This window comes from Eretmochelys imbricata, chromosome 9, assembly GCF_965152235.1.
Source record: "Eretmochelys imbricata isolate rEreImb1 chromosome 9, rEreImb1.hap1, whole genome shotgun sequence".
NCBI lineage: Eukaryota > Metazoa > Chordata > Testudines > Cheloniidae > Eretmochelys > Eretmochelys imbricata.
In genome coordinates, this window is record NC_135580.1 from 34,307,077 (window position 1) to 34,329,448 (window position 22,372).

Sequence of the window (22,372 nt, forward strand, 5' to 3'; positions counted from 1 at the left end):
GGCATGACCCTTGCCCCCTTCCCTCCCATCTCTGCACAGAAGAAGCTTTTGCAGCCTGCATAGTAGAATCTCGGTGCCTAGCTGATATTCATTGTGCAAGAAAAACGGAGAAGGGGGGGGAAGCAATTCCATTGAGTTGTGGCTTGATTGTTCAAAAAAAAAAAGCTACCCTTTAAATAATCCTCACTATTATTAGACATGGAAACAACTTTATACTCATGAGGGATAAATTGTGTATACCTAATTTTAGAAGCTCTTTCAAATACAATAGTTAATGCTAGAAAACAAAAGCAAAAGCTTACTTCTGTGATGGCCCAGAATCTTAGGTCAGCTTAAATTTTAGAAGGTGGCATTAAATCTTGCTACTGAAATGTTTTAGTTATGATGCTGATATAAGCAGAATTGAAGTTTTGTTTATATACCTGATTGACATACTCCTAAAAAAGCATAGGCCAGAGTTTCAAACGTTGTTGCCTAAAGTTAGGCAATTAATTTAGGTGCCCAAGTATGGGTACCTAACTTTAGGCAACCATTTTCCAAAGTTTTTGTCTTAGTATTCAAACTTTGAAGTGGGGCAGAGAATTTAAATGACCGGTAATAGTGTTTGTTTAAGGTGCCCTCCCCACTGAATTACCTCAGCAAGATTGTGTTTGGTCCTACGGAGGTTCACCAGTGTGATAAGGGAACACAACAAAACTGCACTTGGATGCAAGGAATGAGCATGATCCCAGCACACATGCCAAAGGAGTGCAAAGAATCTCGCCTTGTGCCACTGGCATGACAGACATTCCAAAAATAGTGGAGGACTTGGGGAGTGGGACAGAGACATGAGGATGCCCTCCTCCATGTCCTCCATTAACCAGTGGAGTAGATCCTACTTAGGAGAGAGTACGTACTACCCTCTTGCAAAGAGGGGAGGAGAAGCTGCTCTTCCCAGTGCTCTGAGTGGTACTGTGTCTGCTTTAAGCACACTGCCTTTGCCCTAGTGGGAGCTTCCAATGTCCCACTGAATGCAGCTTGTGTCTGTAAAGCCACTATGGTCTTTTGTATTTAATACACTCTTGTTATTGTTTGCTTTTACCAAAGGCAGACGGTAATATTTTTACCTATTGAGTATTCAACTTTCCTTTGAATGAATGAGTTTTCATTTTAGGTGTCTGTGGTCTATGGTGTCTGGTTGTTAATACCCACAGCTCATCTCAAAATTGTCTTCCATGAATATTGGTTGCTGTCATCACATCCCATTATGGATTAGCACAGTTAGTACAAATAAAAATAGATGTGTGGCTGCCCTACATATGCTGGCAAGTACATTAACATTAATCTTTTTAACTAAACTGTGACAGGCTTCCTGCTCACAGAGAGACAACGAGAATGATTAAACAGAATTGGTCTTTCTGATATATGTGGGACCCCCATTATTTTTTAAAGTGGGTTAAAAAAAAACTTTCACACAAAGGTTTTTCTTCCTTACTCTAAATGAGAGATTGTGAACTCTTGTGTGGACCAGTGTTGTAAACGCTAGGAGGTCTGCTGATTCCTAGCATACCCTGTACCAGGTACCCTCATTTAAGCTTGTTTCCATCAAGCCATCATTTGCTTTGAAAATTTGTGTAGGAGGCTTGTGCAATTGCAAAATAAATGGAACCTGCAACATCCTGCAGGCTGCCTGTCTAAATCCAGGCTTGCCTTACTTGAACTTTGTATGAGTGGTCGAACCATTTGAGAGGAAGCAAGGTGTCATTGGAGGATCTGTTTGCTATGATCATCTACAATAGTTGGTGTGTACAGGAATCACAGCTAGAAGTATATCAGTGCTGTCCATTCTCTGGTTATATGGTAACTTTTCATTCAGCTGACAGGTAGACAACCAATGGACATAAATTACCTCACATAACTTCATGCTAAAGTCTGTTGTGGTCCTGTAGAATAGGATGTAGTGGCAGTTCATATAAAACAGGGAGGGTGAACTATGGATTGACAGCCACATGGTGCAGTGGGGCTAAGGCAGGGTCCCTGCATGCCCTGACCCTGCGCTGCTCCAGGAAGCAGCCGGCACCACGTCCATGTGGCTCCTGGGGGAGAGGAGGGAGAGGGCTCTGTGCGCTGTCCTTGCCTGCAGGCACTGGCCCCTGCAGCTCCCATTGGCCGGGAAGTTTGCCCACCCCTGATATAAAATCTTTCATCTTTAAAGAAAATTTGAACAATAGCACTGACACTAAATTAAACCTAGCTTGATCAATAGTGATTTGTTTTGTAGTGGTTTCCAAATGGATTAAAAATAAAGTAATATGTAGCTTTGCCATAATGTTGAATTTTAGCAGTGTAAATTAGAAAGTGTAGCTAATTACAGAAAGCCTTTATTTTTTGGCAAGGAATAAAGAACTAATCAAAAGCCATCATACAATAAAATATATGGATTCATTGGGTGCATCTTGTGAATGAGCAGCTCAAATTACTATAAAAATATACTGAACTTTAATGAGAATGTCTATAATGTTGCTGACTTGAAAAGATTAATGAGCTCTGTTTAACCACACACCTCTTTCCCTCTGTGGGGTGGTGATAGCCATCTGATAAAGGGCATTTGTCAAAAAACCTTTGACCACTCTACCATCTTCCTCTGCAGGACTACATCTAATATTACCAACGTTAGAACAGTTTCCAAACAAACCCTGGTTAGAAACAGAAACCTGAAGGGTTTCCTTCTCTCCCTCTACCACTTAAATTACACTGACTGTAGAGCTAGGATGGATAATTTTCAGTGTTGAACCTGCGATTGGTTTGTTATATCATAGAATTTCAGGGTTGGAAGGGACCTCAGGAGGTCATCTAGTCCAACCCCCTGCTCAAAGCAGGACCAATCCCCAATTTTTGCCCCAGATCCCTAAATGGATTGAACTCACAACTCTGGGTTTAGCAGGCCAACGCTCAAACCACTGAGCTATCCCTCCCCCCCATATCTTTAAGAAGGAAGCAAGCTGCCTCTAGCCCTGGAAGCTCCTGAAACATAGGACCTTAATATCATAACCTTATGCAGAGGAAAGACATTTTAGGAAACTTTTTAGAGGTTTCTAAACCATTACTTGGAATTTTTCTCCTACCTTCAAGGCCTGTACAGTTAGATTCTTGAATCTAAGGGCTTTACTACCAAAGGGACACAAAAGAATCTCAACAGTATTTTTAAGAACTCTCCACATTATTTCTAAATATATTTTTTTAAAAAGAGGGAGGTGGAGGTGTAAAACAAGATATGTGATGCTATTGTGCAAAGGATTAATCAGCGCTCATTTATCATAAGCTGCATAAATCACACATGATTTTCCCACTTGAAGTAATGAGGCTTTCTACAGGTACCATTTATTTATTCATTAAATTGTCTTGCCTGAGAAATATTCCCCTTCTTTTTCCAAGCATAGGCCAATGTGTTTTTCCAATGGGGGGTGAGAGGATTCCAGTATAGGTAAAATTAAGCCCTGGACCAGGGACTGCTTTTCTAGACATAAAACACTGTATATTTAAGGTCAGGTATTTTCTGGCTCTGCAGGACTAGAAACAGAAGCTGTATACCATTGAGAAAGGGGGTTGGAAGCATTTCCCAGCTTCCCTATACCACCCCTTCCCCCCCCCCCCATACTCATTTCTAACTTTAAAGTCATGGCACAATGTATAGAAAAGCTCTTTTTAAGGTCATTTAAAGTGTATTTATGGCTCCTTCAGAGACCTATACGGTCAGACAGGACATTCAGATACCTGGCTTTATAGGTAGTGGGTTGTGGGAACAGTTTCAGTACAATGTTTAAAAATGTAACCATTCCTGAAGCAGTTTTTCTGCAACATATACTGAATTCACAGTCTACATGATGGTGTAGGCAGTTTAAATGGTTTAGCGGTACTCTTTTTGGGAGTACATTTTCAATTCATCCAAGTTTTTGCCATTAGGGATGAAGTAATACACCCCTCCGATAGTGATGCTGAAAAAAATGTTTATATATACTACATCATCATGTGTGTATATAAGTTCAGGTGTGTACATAGACACATGTGAATGGTAAAAGATATTATGGATGCTTTTGAGCAGCAACATTCAGAAAAATCCATAAGTGTAATCTATATTGTTCATAGCTAAAGAAGCCATTTTGTTGTGGTATTTTTCAATGAAAGTTAACAGTTTGATCATGGTAAAATAGGAAAAATCCACTTTATGCATTTGTAGAATTTGTAGCAGCTCTGTTTAGGCAGCCCTAAATGTTATGCACTGGTACAGCTTTACTCCTACAATTGGGCATCTAGACTGGGAATTAGGAGAGTGTGTTTATTTTACCTTTCAGTCCCATGGTTATTTGAGCATCTTACAGAACAGCATTATATCTTTCACAAATTGAAATCCAGCCTTCGTTTTCCAGACCTAAGCCATAATTAGCAGGGGTATTTTTAGTCCTAAGCCCTATCTTACTGTTCAGTTTGACAATACCTTAATTATATCTTGACAAGGAATAGGAATCAACAGCTGAGGGCTCAGTTGTGGCATAAAACCACAGTCCTGTCTTGGAGGACGTTGTCACACTGCCTCAGTAGGGAAGCAAAGGGCCTCCTAGACTGGCCAGGGATCATGCCACTCTTAAAGGGGTGCAAGGTGAGGCTTCACCCCTCCATGATGGGCATGGGAAGATAGGACCACCAAACCCATTCCAGCTCATCTCCTCTTCCCTGATTCCTCTGATCTTTTTAAGGTAATTTTAAATGTATTTATGGCTCCCTCTGAGACCTATACAATCAGACAGGTCACTCAGATACCTGGCTTTATAGGTAGCGGGTTGTGGGAACAGTTTCAGTACAATGTTTAAAAATGTAACCATTCCTGAAACAGTTTTTCTGCAACATATACTGAATACACAGACTACATGATGGTGTAGGCAGTGTAGTTTAAATGGTTTAGCAGTACTCTTTTGGGAGTGAATTTTCAATTCATCCAAGTTTTTGCCATTAGGAACAGAAGAAATATACCCCTCTGATAGTGATGCTGAAAAAATGTTTATATATACTACATCATCATGTGTGTATATAATTTAAGGTGTGTAAAGAAACACCAGAGATTCCAGTGAATCACTAGCACTAGAATAATGTGGATTAAGTGATTCACTGAAATCTCTGGTGTTTCTTTATGCATGGTCCAGTTATACTTTATGCTGAAAGTATATGGAAAATCATCTGCAGCACAAAGGGAAGTGTTAATACCATTATACAAAGCGCTGGTAAAGACCTCATCTGGAATACTGTGTGCAATTCTGGTCTCCCATGTTTAAGAAAGATTAATTCAAACTTGAACAAATGCAGAGAAGGGCTACTAGGAGAATTCGAGGAATGGGAAACCTACTTTATGAACAAAGACTCAAAGAGCTTGACTTGTTTAGCCTAACCAAAAGAAGGCTGAGGGGAGAGATGATTGCTCTCTATAAATACTAGAAAGATAAACACCAGGGAGGAAAAGGAGTTATTTAAGTTAAGCAGCAATGTGGACACAAGAACAAATGCATATAAACTGGCCATCAACAAGTTTAGGCTTGAAATTAGATGAAGGTTTCTAACCATTAGAGGAGTGACATTCTGGAACAGCCTTCCAAGGGAAGCAGTGGGGGCAAAAAACCTAACTGGCTTCAAGGCTGAGCTTGATAAATTTATGGAGGGGATGGTATGATGAGACCTCCTACAATGGCATGTCGCCTATCTGTGACTGCTAGCAGCAAATATCTCCAGTTGCTGATGATGGGACACTAGATGGGGAGGGCTCTGAGTTACTACAGAGAATTCTTTCCCAGGTGTCTGGCTGGTGGGCCTTGCCCTTGCCCACATGCTCAGAGTCTAACTGATCACCATATTTGGGATCAGGAATGAATTTTCCCCCTGGTCAGATTGACAGAGACCCTGGGGGTCTTCCTCTTCCTCTGCAGCATGGGGCACGGGTCGCTTACAGGTATACAATAGGTAAATGGCAGATTCTCTGTAACTTGAAGTCTTCAAATCATGATTTGAGGACTTCAGTAACTCAGCCAGAGGTTACGGGTCTGCAATGTGCAGGAGGTCAGACTAGATGATCATGATAGTCCCTTCTGACCTTAAAGTCTGTGAGTCAAGATCTTCCTTTATGTACTGATCTTGCATGCATTTGCTTTCAGAAGGAACTACCATCGTATTTAACTGCTGTCTTTATATTGGCTTTGTACACTTGCTAAACATTTGTTTGTCAGCACTTTCTAACCAGCGCTACACTCATTTTTATACAGAGCCCAGAATTCTTTTGGTAATCTTTTTTGTGGGGAAAGAAGAGACTGACACTAAACTTTGGATTTTAACATCTGGTTTGGTTACCCTCTGGTCTTCAACCTGGAGCTGCCATCTTCTCTTATCCCCTGTGATCCACCCACCTAACTTACCACACAGTAAAAATAATAGCAGTTCTTGCATACCTATCAGTGGAAGAATTGAGCCTATCTCTGGCAATGCTATAAATACTGCTCCAAAGAGCTGGGAGGTTTATGTGTAGCAGTACAGCCAATGTCCCCCTCAGGATCTTAAGATGTCACTTTCATAAAGCACCAAGATCTAGTTCCTTAAAAAATGGGAACCCTGATGTTACTTCCAAAACAAACCTCTTGCCCAGGTCTATGATAATTTCCTGCTGTCATAACCACAGGGCTCACTATAACATAAATTACAGCGTGAGGTGAATAGAAATGTGTTAAACTAATTATTAACATATTTTATATACAGGACAGCAAAAGGGAGCAGATGGCACACATGGCATAAATATTTATTGGCATATTTTCTTTAAGTATAAATCATAAGTGACAATTAATTACATCAAAACCAAAAGGAATAACCCTTAATGAGAAGAAAACAGTCACAGCTGTCGCTGAAGCTGTGAAATATGGAGACAGGACTCTGGCTGATTCACAGATGCAGCCATGCCATTAAAATAAGGGCAGTCTTTAACATATCAACCCATGGTTGGTATAAACCCACCAAGATATCTGAGTTATGGACCTTCTCAAATATTATTAGGACCAAATTTCAGATGTATTTTTTCATCAGCTCTTGCCAAAGTGCACTAAGGCCTCTTAGTACCACAAACACATGTTTTGAAGGGATTTAAGTTTGAGGGGAAGAGAACAGCTATTGAAGGCCATATCCTGGGCCCAGTTCACATGAACGGGAGGGAATCAGAAGACTCAGGAGGTCATGGAAGTGATCTGTACTGTGGGCTGACTGCTCCTGGGGACAGTCAGCTACAGTCAAGGGGAGCAGCGGAAACCTTCATCTGCTCCATTGGCAGCACTGTGGAGCTACATGGGGTGGGGTGGGGGGATCTCACGTAAATGAGCTTCCTGAACACTGTATGCAGACGCTTCCCCATCTCCCTTCAGGGAGAGAGGTTATTCCACATTCCTGTTGATTGATTGCAGAGAGCAACTATTTATACCGACAACCCTCTTGCCTCTGATTGCCTGAGAGTTACAGTTATCAGGTGGGTGGGTTGTCATGGGCTATGTGGCCCATTCAGTCCACACATAACTCATTAAGAACACAAAAGTGGTAACTATGTAACATACTGGCCACCTACGCCCAGCTGCTTTGTAGCTGGTGCAGAGGATGGCCATCAGCAGCTGCTCCTAACTGATGAGATACTCCTTGAATTCAAGTGGTAGAGGTTTGTGCTTTCAGGTTCAGTCCCTACTGACAACCTGCACAGGGTTGTTAGAAGAGGTGGCTCATTTTGAAGATCTGAACTATTGAGGATCTAAGCTACTGAGGTGTGCAAAAGCTGTACATGTTATAGGAAATTGGGGGAGGGCAGAGAATTTTTAAAAAGCCACTGAACTGAAAACCTTACTCAGACATTTTGCATTAATTTGAAAGGGGTTGTTAACAATGGAGAATCATGTCTCAGTGAGTTACTGAACTATAAGGGTAAATGGTTTGTACCGTACAGCACTCCGATGAAGCTCCATATAAGTGTCTGAAGAAGGGAGCTATTCTCTTCTTAATGGGGATGTTTATTTTTCTATAGTTGCTACATTTTAAGTGAAGTTAAAGTGAAAAGATAAATACAAAATGAAGAAAAGAGAATGCTCTTTACTGTTCTTTTGCTCCCTGTATCTATTGTCCTTACAACAGCCCTCTGCCACAAGAACGTAAGCACAGCACAGGATGCCAGGAAACCATTAGTTCTAATCCCACTGCTTAACCTCTGTTTCCCCATTTGTACAAAGGAGATAATACCTATCCCAAGGCAACTGTGAGGATTAGTTAGCTCATGTTTGTGTTTCACCCTGAAGATACACAGCACTAAGTATTGTTTTTACATCAGCAAAAAAACAAACAAAAACCCCTTTTCCATTTCTGCCCCAAACCAGAAGGATATTATTCAAGTAGTAATTGCCCATCTCAAGATGAATCTGACTGTATATCAGTTGAGTGAGGCAGAGAAATAAGATAGGTCCATTGACATTAATGAGTTATACGTGCACACTGAACAGAATGAGACCCTGGGTATTGGAGAACCTGACAGGGCTAACAGATTATTTACATGGCCCCAAGCTAACAAAGATTGAGGTAGAGGAGAGGGAAAGCAAGTGTCTAATTGCCTTCCACTCTCACACCCAGAAGAGGGCAATTGTCACTTTCTCCAGTCCTGTGGATAACTGAGGAGAAAGGGAAGGATCATCCTAGCTTTGAAGTTGCTGTGTCCCCACAGGGCTCTCTCTCTCTTTGCTGATTTGCGTGGACTTTAAGGCCAATGCTGAATTCTGCTGTTGATAGTGGAGCCTTCATGCAAACTAGTGAACTCCATTGACTACAGAGGAGATGCTCATGATTTACATTAGTACAAGCGAGAGCTAAGTAAGGCCAGAGAAGTACCCACTGCAAGTATGTATTAGACATAGGGCTGGCCAAAAAGCAAGAATTCCACTGTGTGAAAAATTGAGGTTTCAGAATCATTTTTTTGTTCCACATTGAAACGAAACTAAGGCCTTTGCAAAATTGGTGAAAAATCAGGAGAGAAAGGATAGTCAATTGCACGGTGCTTAGGGTGCTCACATGAGCAAGTCCATGATCTGAATCAGGCAGCGTAGGAACGTGAACCTGAGTCTCTCACATCCCCAGTGAACACCTGACCTCCAGGCTATTGACATACATCTCTCTTCTCTCCCCCGTGACTTCTTCCAATGGATAAGGCCAAAGCATTCTTCTTCATATTTCCACTTATCTCATCCTGCATCCACTTCTTTAGAAAATCAAACACCTTCCGCCCAGCGTTCTCATTTCTACATTTTACAGCTGGTTTCTCTGCCAAAGGCATGTTGGCAAGTATGGAATTTAAACACAAGCAGCACTACATTTAAATTTGTATGGATAATTAGTTCAAATACCTTCCAAAAGCAAGTCATTTTTATTCTGTGTAAATAACCTGCTATTCCAAATATTTCACTTGCTACACTCAGTTTTACATCTCCTTTAATCATTAACTATTAAGGAACAAATTCTGCCATGTGTGGGGTGAGCAGGGGTGCTTAGTGGAGTTAGGCCCTACAATGCTACTGTCATCAATACATAATCATAACTCTTAATGACATTAATGGGAGTGATGAGAATCAATATCTGGAAAATCAGCCTAAATTCTGCCAAAATTAAGATTATGACAAAAGATGATACATCTAAATGCAAATAATTTTTCCATTTCTGAGTTGCCTTCTTCCAAGAATCTCCAAGCGCTTTACAAAGATTACTGTGCTAATCCTCATAATACCCTGTGAAGTAAGGAAGGCATTATCTCTAGATACAGATGGGAACACTGAGGCACATCGAGATTATGTGATTTACACACACGCCACAAGATGGCTCAGCAAATCGGTAGTAGAGCAGGGAACAGAACCCAGAGTTTCTGAATGCAAGCCTCATGCTTTGAATACTGTCCTGTGCTACTGCTGAGATGGAACCACATGGACATATCATAGAATCATAGAATATCAGGGTTGGAAGGGACCTCAGGAGGTCATCTAGTCCAACCCCCTGCTCAAAGCAGGACCAATCCCCCATTTTTGCCCCAGATCCCTAAATGGCCCCCTCAAGGATTGAACTCACAACCCTGGGTTTAGCAGGCCAATGCTCAAACCACTGAGCTATCCCTCCCCCCCTTGAGCTATGCCTCCCCATGGGCAAAGCAAACATTATTAGTCAAGAAAATCAGGTGAAAACTCCCCAAAAGATTTCCTTTTACACTGAATATATTTGAGTTGGCAATTTATGTTGGGTACAGTCAAGGTCTGTCTCGAAACACCACCAGGAAATGTACTTTTTCTTTCTACCAGCCTGCTGAAATGTCACAAGCCTCACCTCCTCAGCATGAAGACATTCATAAGAAATTAAGTTAAAAAGATCATCCCTTGAAAAGGAAGAATTGAAGGGGGGGGGGAAGGAATGTGTTAACTATTATCAAACTGTGGCGGGGGTGGGAGGGGGGGAGCCAGACGTAATGACACAGACATCAATTCTGTTACTCTGTTCTGGTTCTGTACTTCAGTGATCTATTGGCTGCAAAAATAAGCTTCTGTCTATCTAGTAACAGTCTGTAATCAAATATATATATATATATATATACACACACACATGCCCGATAAGAGGTTTAGATACAGTATAAGTGGGAAAATAGGAAAGAAAATATTACTATTGAAACCTAGCCACCTCTCTGCGGAAAAAGCCAGCAGCAGAACTTCTCCCCATGACTGTGCCTCAAATAAACCAATGCAGTATTTCAGGGGCGGTAGAAAACTGGGCTTTTCCTCTCTCTTTAAACTAGAGGTGCATATAACAATAGTACTCAGAACAAATATAGCACCCTTCAGTCAGGAATCGGCATACCCTACAAAGCTGGCTATTATCATTCCCATTTTACAGACATGGAAGTGACGTCCAGAGATCACTACGGAAGTCACTGGCAGAGTTAGGAACAGAAGCCACAACTCCTGGTTCTCCCAATCCATTCACTAAATACTAGGGTAGGCTGCCCATTCCTGCCACCGCCCTTTCAATACTGTCAATTATAATCAGTCCTCTATCTACCAGATATTGTCCAGCTAGCCATTACAGTTTGCATTGCTTTGGCTGGCTCATTACCCCAATCTAGTTTGACAGAGGTCTACAACAGAATAGTATATAGTGGCTCTGTCCAGTGGATAGGGCACTGGCTTAGGAGTTAGTAGACTCAAATTCTCTTCCTGGCTTTCATATTGACAACCTTTGGGACATTAGGCAAGTAATTTCACTTCTGTACTTCACTTCCCTCCTCTGTAAAATGGGATTGGTACCATCCTTTGTAAAGCATCTTGAAATACGTGGATGAAAAAATATTTAAGGGCTAGGTATCATTAAATGTAAAGTCTTCAGATGGGGGAAGTGAATGAAAAAATGCCAGGAAAACAGAGATGTAGACTGCTTTCCTGAAACCATAGGAGCTAGAATCATAAAGTACTTCCTGGAGAATCTAATCCCTCTTGCTATACTAGTGCAGGGCAGTCCTCTGCCCCAACCGCTAAAACATTTACAGTATGGATCCTGGCTTCAGATGTCAGCAACATAGCCTCTGCTTGAAGCTGGGCATGCATATCTTGATACAAAATCTTGCCCTGTTTGGTCTGGCCAGCTTTTAAATATCTACAGATCTTGCATATGCAAAGTACTGTTTTTGTCATTTTACACATGAGATTCATTATTACTGCTATCCACACGTTGTCTGCTTTACGGCTGTATTATTTGTATACAGTATCTTCTAGTTCAGCTACTTCTCGTGCTTATCTTATTAAGAAACTGTCACCCTCTACCAAGAGAGGTGCTTGAAAAGTGCTTTGTTTTGAAAACCTCAATAAGAGATTACTAAGAAGATATGCTTCGTTCCAGATAAATATGAATTCAATTTATATATTACCTCATGTAAACACCATGGTCTTGGCCTAATAATTTCAGGCTTTTGCTAAAGCAGTGCAAAAATAAATCTAAGTAATGGGAACAGCAGATAAAGAAAAAAAAATAATTTCAAGGTGCAGCCATGCCTCCCTTCCTAATTATGCAGTGGCATTTAGGGTTTCGAGTGCATATATTTAAGATGTCAAATTGACTGAATTGATGAATCTTTCTAATGCAGCTGTACAACAAGTTCTATGAGCATTGGAGTGCTGGTGATTCATGATTTCATTTTCAAGCAAATGTATGGGATCAGAAAGGTGCTTTTTACCATTCCTTTACAAATCCACTGAAATCTGGCCAAGCCTCTGGAAATAGTCACTGCTTGCACATGCTCAGCAGAAGTTTTTTACTACATTATCCAAAGAATCCATCTGTGCTCAGCAGGGTTCCAAAGCCTAGAGCAGAGCAGGACTTTTCCAGGCAATTGCATAGGGAGACATTTTCTCCTATACCCCCCTTCTACCCCAGGAAGAAACAGCCTGGCCCCAGCGCCCAGGGATGAAGAAGAGCCAGGGACAGGCTGGGGCGAGGGACCTTAATTCTGCTTTCCCAACTTTTGGATGCTTGATTTTGCACCCTTATTCTTGTTTGTATATAATAGTGAACATTTATCTTACAATGAGCCCAGACAAAGCCCTCAGACCTCCAGGTTTCCCAGGGTTTTTCCTTTTTAGGTTTCTGCCTCCTTTCTCTCAGAGAAATGAACTTGCCATTCAAGGCTTACACTCTAGCCAATCTCTTTTATTTTCTTCAAAAAGAGGACTTGTCCTAAACAAAGCATGCATAGGACCCAGTCCTGCAGCCCCTTTTCCCTGGAGTAGGAAGCGGAATAATTTGCCTCACAGTAGCCCCATAATAGTGTTGATGCTCCTTCCTCATTTTTTCAGCTCTTCGCTCTTAACTGGAAATCCCAGCATATGACCCTGAAAAGCTGCAGCGGATAAATCTATTTGTTTATATTCTTGTATCGGTGGGTTGAAGAGCTGAATGTTGTAGTTTGGTTTTCCTGGAGGAAAAGATGTTGTGGTGCCACTTACACATTGTATTCTCTTATTCCGAATCTGTGTCACCCTAAAAATTAAGAAAGTATAATATAAACCATTCCTGTCATGGAAGCCATCAGTTGTCCCCATACTGCCACATTATACTCTGGAATATTGGTTCTCAACCTTTAGGGAACTTTACCAGTGTAGTCTACTGCAACTACCATTTCCCGCTCATTTCTACATGTTGTAGCCCACAATGAAGATTTCGAAGTAGGGCTGTTGATTAAGTGCCGTTAACTCACGCGATTAACTCAAAAAAATTAATCATGATTAAAAAAATTAATGGCGATGAATCGCACTGTTAAACAGTAGAATACCAATTGAAATTTATTAAATATTTTTGGATGTTTTTCTACATTTTCAAATATATCAATTTCAATTACAAAACAGAATACAAAGAGTACAGGGCTCACTTTATATTATTTTTTATTACAAATATTTGCACTGTAAAAATGATAAACAAAAGAAATAGTATTTTTCAATTCACCTCATACAAGTATAGTAGTGCAATCTCTTTATCATGAAAGTGCAAGTTACAAATGTAGTTTTTTTGTTACATAACTGCACTCAAAAACAAAACAATATAAAACTTTAGAGCCTATATGTCCACTCAGTCCCACTTCTTGTTCAGCCAATTCCTCAGACAAACAAGTTTGTTTACATTTACAGAAGATAAGGATGCCTGCTTCTTGTTTACAAGTCACCTGAAAGTGAGAACAGGCGTTCACATGGCACTGTTGTAGCCGGCGTCACAAGATATTTACATGCCAAATGCGCTAAAGATTCATATGCCTCCTCATGCTTCGGCCATCATTCCAGAGGACATGCTTCCATGCTGATTATGCTTGTTAAAAAAATAATGTATTAATTAAATTTGGGACTGAACTCCTTGGGGGAAAATTGTATGTCTCCTGCTCTATTTTAGCAGCATTCTGCCATATATTTCATGTTATAGTAGTCTCAGATGATGACTCAGCACATGTTCAATGCTGCAGATTTGACAAAACACAAAGAAGGTACCAATGTGAGTTTTCTAAAGATAGCTACAACACTTGACCCAAGGTTTAAGAATCTGAAGAGCCTTTCAAAATCTGAGAGGGATGAAGTGTGGAGCATGCTTTCAGAAGTCTTAAAAGAGCGACACTCTGATGCGGAAACTACAGAACCCGAACCAACAAAAAAGAAAATCAACTGTCTGCTGGTGGCATCTGACTCAGATGATGAAAATGAACATGCGTCGGTCCTCACTGCTTTGGATCATTATCAAGCAGAACCCATCATCAGCATGGACGCATGTCCTCTGGAACGGTGGTTGAAGCATGAAGGGACATATGAATCTTTAGCACATCTGGCACATAAATATCTTGCGACACCGGCTACAACAGTGCCATGTGAACGCCTGTTCTCACTTTCAGGTGATTTGTAAACAAGAAGCAGCATCCTTATCTTCTGTAAATGTAAACAAACTTGTTTGTCTGAGCAATTGGCTGAACAAGAAGTAGGACTGAGTGGACTTGTAGGCTCTAAAGTTTCACATTGTTTTATTTTTGAATTCAAGGTTTTTTTGTGTATAATTCTACATTTGTAAGTTCAACTTTCATGATAAAGAGATTGCACTACTGTACTTGTATTAGGTGAATTGAAAATTACTATTTCTTTTGTTTTTTACAGTCCAAATATTTGTAATCAAAAATAAATATAAAGTGAGCACTGTACAGTTTGTATTCTGTGTTGTAATTGAAATCAATATATTTGAAAATGTAGAAAACATCCAAAAATATTTAAATAATGGTATTCTATTGTTTAATCGTGTGATTAATGTTTTTAATCGCTTGTCAGCCCTACTTCTAAGCTCAGTGGCCAGGGCTTCCAACCATCCCAACTCCACTGTGAGTGAGAGGATACAAAATTGAATAGGAGATGCATGTCAGTGTTATGTTAGGAAGGAGAAGCAGCTTGGAGTATCAGTTCTGGAAGTCTAAAGTGTACTTGTAATTGCATGACCACTGGTTGGGAGGTACTACTATATAGCAGAAGTGCGCTGGGACAATGGCACTCTTGTAACCTTTCTGGGATAGTCACACTTTAACTTCAGATGCAAAGGCACAAGTATAATGCAGCACCTCGTGTTTCCCTCCAGCTGAAGTATGTGCTTATGCTTTGTTACCACTTACTTATGCACACTGGAGAACCAAAAGAGTTGGAGCTTGAGGTTATTCAACATCCCTGCCTGCCAGTGTGATGGAATGTTTTCCCTTGACATCTTTGTTTAGTGAAATCATTAGCATAAAATTAGGCTTAACATTTATTCCATCATTCTTTTGAGTTCTAAAAATGTTAGTGCACTGTAAAACTATTTAATATGCACAGATAAGGGGGACGGATTTAAATACTTATTTTTTTAATTATCTTCCTTTGCCTCTCCATGACTGTTGCTAATGTTTTTTTATTTGTAGCAAATTATAATTTAATTTATTTATAATAGTTTAGAGCAGCACTTCATAATCTATGACAGGTGAGAATCTATGACATTTTCATAATATTTGAACCCAAAGAGGGAAATTTCAAAAATTTCCACAAAATCTTCCCTCTGTTTTTTCAGCCATATGGAAGCATTTTAAACTTTGGACACATTTGCATGAAGTCCCCTGGATGGTTAACTTATTGTAGATCAGATCTGCCAAGAGTCTTGATGTTTATGTTGTAGGATGAGGGAGGAACCATAATGCCATAGAGATCAGGGGAGCCAAGAGGACCCTCAACGGATCTCAGATCTAAACTCATTCCTGCTCTTTCTGTTGAGAAGCCAGCTCCTCTGTGACCCCAACACACTATGAAACAATCAGAGGAAGACAAAAAGGTTTCCAGCACATGGGTTTTCCATGGCAACAGTCTGGCCCTTTTTTTAGTGTAAGCTTCTGTATAACTAGGAAGAGGAAGATGTTTGAGATAAAATTAATGTTAAAGTTAAGTGGTCGCATCTTCTTTTGCGCCAGCATTGGTTTAGTTCAGCCAACATCATATTGAGAGTGGCCCAGGAATGAGATTTATTGGTTTTGTTAAACATCATAGATAAATTATTTAGTCTCCAGAGACTGCACTTGACATTTAAATGGTTACAGAAGAAAGTCAGTAGGTAGAAGGGCCCACAATTGAGTCATTTGAGCAGAAGTGGGTAATATAGACATAAGCTTTTATAAAGAATTATATTAACATGATAACCAAGTTTCAGTAATAAGTCAGAAATAATAAAAGGAGAAACAAAATTAAATACTAAAAGTTTATCAGAAGTATTCCATGAAAGAGTGGACATAGGGAGATAGGTCAGTTGGTGCTACTCAAATGAATAGTACATTTGGTTTCAGTTGTTTTCTGTAATAATTTTCTTGTCTTCATCCTGACTGCATTATTTTAATAAAAAACAGTGTTTGACTTTCAATGCCTGACCTAGATAGTGTTTTACTTCTATAATGCTAGCCAGATGTGCATAAAAAAAGTTGTTTCTTGCAATTGGCATGGGTCTGAGCCATCCAAAGCTCATTGAATTAGAAAGTCTCCCTTCGAAATAACTCCAATTTAAATCAATGGGCTTTGAGTCAAGCCTCAGGTTGCTAGGGCTCCAATCCTGCAACTTCTAGAACAGGAATGGACTGAGACACAGAGCCCCATGACCCACAGTGGAGCCCTGATTGGTCTGTTGGGCACAGAAATAAGGAGTAACCAGTACTGCCAATTCTGATTATTTTATTATGACTTTTGGAGTATTTTTTACTTGTCTCATGAAAATGTGATGAAAGACTGATAAATCACCAGGTTTCCCTTATTCAAAATTGTCACCATCTCCTATTACTGTCAGTGGGGTTGAAGCCAGCAAGGCCACCATTCCCTTACTATCTATCTGCATGTGGAAGTGAGGCTGCCCTTGATAAAGCTGGCTGCTACATCCCACTGTTTTCACTGAGATTGAAGCCATGCCCACAGGCAAAATGGCTGCCACTCTATAATGGGGAGGAGGGCTAGTCAGGACCCAGGGACTGAGAGGAGTAACAGAGATGCTGTGAAAGGCAAATGGGAAGAATGAGGGAGAGCAGAAGGCAGATTTAGTATTTGCAAGGGAATGGGATGCAGAGGGCAGGAGGGAGGCTGAGGGGTGGGAGATGGAGGAGATAGAATGGCATCTCCCCGAGCCTGGGGGTAGTGGTAGGTACAGGGAGTCCTCTCTGAGCAGCCAGCGAAAGGCAATGTTACCAACTCTCAGTAATTGATCATGAGTCATGGTATTTTGGCACCTGTAGGAGGAGTTCTAATGATAATGGAAGAAGCTCCTCCAGTCCCTTGGTTTTCAGTACATGGGCAGAGCTCTTCACAAGAGCCTTGGGGATGAGGACACAGATCAGCCCTGACTTCATGTATGGCCCTAGAGTACAAAGAGGATCCTGGGGCAGTGGGAGGCTGAGACACGTTGCTGTTGGATCAAGACAGTAATAGGTAATAAATGACAGTTCCGCCTTTTCAGGGATAAGGGGCTGGGGGCAGACAGGAAGATTCATGCATTTTTATGTGCATTAAAGGTCAACTTTTTAACCTGAAATTATCACACCACACACATACACACACACCCCTACAACAGTAGAGAGGAGTTGTAAAGTCAAAAAATTCAAATCATGTTTTTTAGTGTTTTTTTTAAATATTTGGGGAGGGTAGTATCATTATTTTTTCTCTCTTGAGTTTGGCAATACTGAGCAACTGTTTCAATCATATTCCTAGATTTATTTATGTGGTAATGTTGACATAAGGCATTAATTTTGAAAGCTTTGCTTTTGTTGGAGGTTGTGGTGAACTGAGCAAGACCACAAATCCCCCAGTAAGATCCATATGGGTAGGCCCTTATGCCCATTCAGAAAAGGCATAGTCCAGGGGTGGGAAAACTTTTTGGGCCGAGGGCCACATCTGGGTGGGAAAATTGAATGCAGGGGCAGGGTAGGGGGTTGGGGTAAAGGAGGGAGTGTGGGAGTGGGGGCGGTGTGCAGGAACGGGCTCAGGGCAAGGGATTGGGGCAGAGGAGGGGTACGTGGTGTATGAGGGGGCTCAGGGAAGGGGGTTGGGGTGCAGGAGGAGTGCAGGGTGCAGCAGGGGGCTCAGGGGTACAGGAGGGGTGCAGGGTGCCACAGGGGGCTTAGAGCAGGGAGTTGGGGGGCAGGGTGCAGGAGGGGTTCGGGCTCCGGCCCAGCGCCACTTACCTAAAGCGGCTCCGGGGTGGCAGCGGCATGCACCGGGGCCAGGTCAGGCTCCCTGCATGCCTGCCTGGCCCCATGCCGCGCCGCTCCGGGAAGCGGCCGGCACCACGTCCCTGCGCGGCCCCTGGGGGAGGGGTGGGCACAGGGCTCCTCGCGCTGCCCTTGCCACACCTCCAGGTGCCTCCCCCGAAGCTCCCATTGGCTGCGGTTCCCCGTTCCCAGCCAATGGAAGCTGCAGGGGGCGGTGCCTGGAGGCAAGGGCAATGCATGGAGTCCTCTGCCCCCCGCCCCAGGGACGGGGTGCCAGCTGCTTCTGAGAGCGCCGGCGGCACCACGGGGGGCAATCCCGCTGGCCAGATCCAAAGCCCTGAGGGGCCGGATCCGGGCCATAATTTGCCCATCCTTGGTGTAGTCAGTATTGCCAGCCCCAAATGTTTAAAAAAAAAAAATCAGGAGATTAACTTAAAAAAACATCATACCTTTTAGGTTTGGGGTTCTTTGTATGTGTCTTTTTTTTTCTCCTTTTAAGCCTTAAGAGTGCACTCATGTTACATTTTAAAGCTCTTCTCCACAATCATGAAGGCTAAAATTTTGTTTTGTCATGAAAGCTGAAATTCTCATGTAATCACGTCTCCAGAAGCTGGAGTTTTAAGAAGATATACCAAATTCAAGAATCACTCCAAAAATCACAAGAGTTAGCAGCACTGCCTAGGGGTCCATGCAGGAAGGCATATACTGCCTATTAGGTCCCTGAGTGTTTGGCATCTAAATGTTACTTTAAATTGGCAGAAATCTTTCAAGTAGAAACAATGCAAGTTTCTATTTAGAAGCTTTGTGAATCAGCATTTTGATGACCGTCAAAAACAAATGATCCTGCCATAGAGACAGAAAAATCAGATGTCTGCATTGTTTGAATCAGCTGAAAAAGGCATTTTATTCTAGTCTAATAGAAGTCAGAAATATGTAGATGTAGTTGACCATTTTCAAAGACACAAAGCTTAAAACAAAATTTCTGGGGAAAGTTTGCCATATTGCTTTTCCTTTAATATTTCCTATGGGTTACATTTTGCTCTGTCTCAAAGATATATAAAGTGATTTTTTTTCCTTTAGGCTTTCTCTAACTTCAGCTCCCAAGGGAGACTGACATGCAGCTGTATATTTATATCATCCTACTGAGTGAAGGCTTTGAGTAGTTATATTTGGTTATTGTGCTATGCTGAAATTATGGTGATTTAAACCATCTTTCCTAAAGACAGATGGAGATTCTGATCTCACTTGCACCACTAAAAATTGGGAGTAACTCCATTATTATTACATATTTGCACTAACAAAACTAGATCAGAACGTGGCTCAATATTCTGAAAATTGCTATCACATGAGAATATTATTTCTGAGGGCAAAAATGAATGAGGAGAGACACTATATGAGATTGTTTTAAAACATTTTTGACTCCATTAAAAATCTTTACAAGTGACTTTGCAAGTAATTAAAGTGATCATGGAATTATATATTGCCTACAACCGTAACTTTACAGTTTTGCTTTTACAAGTAGACAAAACCGTTAGTGGTTAGCACTAGAATACTTAACACACCAGAAATCATAATAGGCTTTCTAGAATCAGCAATTCTCCTTACAGTACAATATGAAAGAATATGGGGAGAATACACATGGGTAATCTTCAGTATACTAATAATCTTAGCATGAAGTGCTTCCCTGAACAATTACAATATTATTAATGACAGGTTACAGAGTAGCAGCCATGTTAGTCTGTATTCGCAAAAAGAAAAGGAGTACTTGTGGCACCTTAGAGACTAACAAATTTATTTGAGCATAAGCTTTCGTGAGCTACAGCTCACTTCATCGGATGCATGAAGCTCACAAAAGCTTATGCTCAAATAAATTTGTTAGTCTCTAAGGTGCCACAAATAATATTAATGCATACCACAAGGTCCATGCTTCATAGTGCACAATGAGCAAGAAAAGGTACAAACAATGTACTCATTGAACATTAAAAGGTGTCATAATTGCATCATCCTGGCTAGGGCACAGCTGCAATGGCCAACCCATACCTCTCTAATCCTGTCACCCATGTAGACTTCTTTCCCACTCCATATGCTGGACTTCTAGAAGAGTAAAGCATTAGTTGGAAGACTTTTAACACAATAATTGCTTACCAGCAGCACAAGAGATCTCCAGTAAAAGGGACAGCATAGTAGTAGCTGGCCACTCCACACCATGGAGATGCAGTCACAGGCTTAATTTTTCCCCTTCTCAAGGGCATTTCCAGGCTGGTAGACTGGTTTTGGGTTTAACTATTTGACCAAACACATTAAGAGACCTCGCCTTTCAGGGTAAGCAGAATTCCAACACAAAACAACCTTCAGCCTTTCCCTAGGCTCAGTAGTCCATCAGCCCCCCTAAGGCAAACAAACATGGGCCTACCCAGCTTGGGTAGCTTAACTAGCTCTTTCTCCCAGGGTCTGTGTTCTGTCTGCTCCCAGGTCTTTTCCACAGCTCCTCCTGGGTCTGGGGCTGAGTGCTTCTCTAACCGCCCTGGGTGGAAAGCCTTACATCAGTTTGGGGGGCAGCAAGCAATTACTATCCCCCACATTTTGACGTAGGCTGATGAAAGGCTGGCCTTTATATGTCCCAGAAGGCCTGGCTCTTAGTTACCTGCTCTCTCAGTTATGTGATTGGAAGAGAGTGGGAGGGAACCAGGCATAGGCCAGAGCTGGGACTTGAACCCCTTAAAGGCCCAGCTTACTCTGTTAGAGACTGTATTTACATTTTAGCAGTCAAGCATATTTATAAAAGCCCCCCTTTGTGGGTTGGTACTATGGGTGAAAATCACCTGCACAGAGAGGGCACACAGGTCGAATGCATCAATTAAGCCTAACTAAGGGCTTAATTAGAACTTAACAGGTTTCATGCTGACCCTCTACATAGGTGAATTTCAGATTTCATATGTTTTAAAAGTTCTATATTGGCTCCGTTGCAGTAAGTTACACATTGTGCACAGTGTCCTTAGAGGCAGTGAAAATGTAAATACACAGCTCCTGGAGAGAGACTTTAGCTTTGCTGGAAAGGTAATACATAGTTAAAGTCCAAGGTACATTCAACCTGGGGTTTTTTTTAATTATTGTTTTTATTTCATAGGAAGCTCTACATCTTTTTGCCAAAGGTGACAAATAACTGAAAAGAACCTCACAGTAGCATTCATATATGTCACCTCTCTGGCTTGTATATACAAAAAATATACAAAATATACAAAAAAAAAACTACATTACCATAAGAGAACATCAAGACTGCATAGTTAAGCTCCTAAAGCAGTGGAACAGCAAAGTTACGGTTTTCCATGCAACTGGAACTCTGTCCCACCTCCCCTTGTGCATTAACAAGCTTTAAAAATATGATCATAGGTTATTAAGTCTTACAGTCAGGGATCCTGTAGGGGGAAAAAACATTAATATAATTAACAACTATATTTTAATGCATATCCACAAGAGGGCTGAATTAAGGTAGCACAAGCAACTGTATATCAAGCATTTCCTAATTTTCAGGTGCTTGCCTTTACAACCAAAATAACATTCTTGTATTAAAGATTTTATTCATGTATTTTTCTAGTGTTTTAGAAGGAAAAGACAAAACATACTCTTTGTGTGCAACTGTAACAATTTCCATTATGAATCTTCAGCAGGTTTTGAATCCTGAATTTTCAGGATGGCAGCACGGCCTGCTACCACTTAAGCTACAGGTACTTTACAAGTACTTTAGCTAGCCGCAAGAGAAGGCTGTAATCCCAGAGAATAGTTGGGCTGGTGGGTGCAGTGTGCTGAAGATGGTTGGTGGGTGGGGTGAGGAGTTCAGCTTGTCTCAGTGCAACTCTTGCTCTTCCACTATAGGTTGGGAGAGCTCCAGCCCCATGTGTCACCCTGAAAAGGCCATTTAATGGGGGTGGGGAACCCAACCTCTCTCTCTTCCCCTTTCCCCCATAACTGCTAGGGCAGTTCCCAGGTTTTCCCAGAAAGGTGTCAGCAACAGCCAGAGCAGCTGCAATGTTGGTCAGC

General features: G+C 41.3%; 1 protein-coding gene across 1 annotated transcript in view; it reads left to right on the forward strand.

Moving 5' to 3' along the window:
• SPHKAP (SPHK1 interactor, AKAP domain containing) overlaps positions 1 to 22,372 on the forward strand; it is a 78,760-nt gene that overhangs the window by 25,592 nt on the left and 30,796 nt on the right. The gene's annotated exons all lie outside the window — the stretch shown is intronic.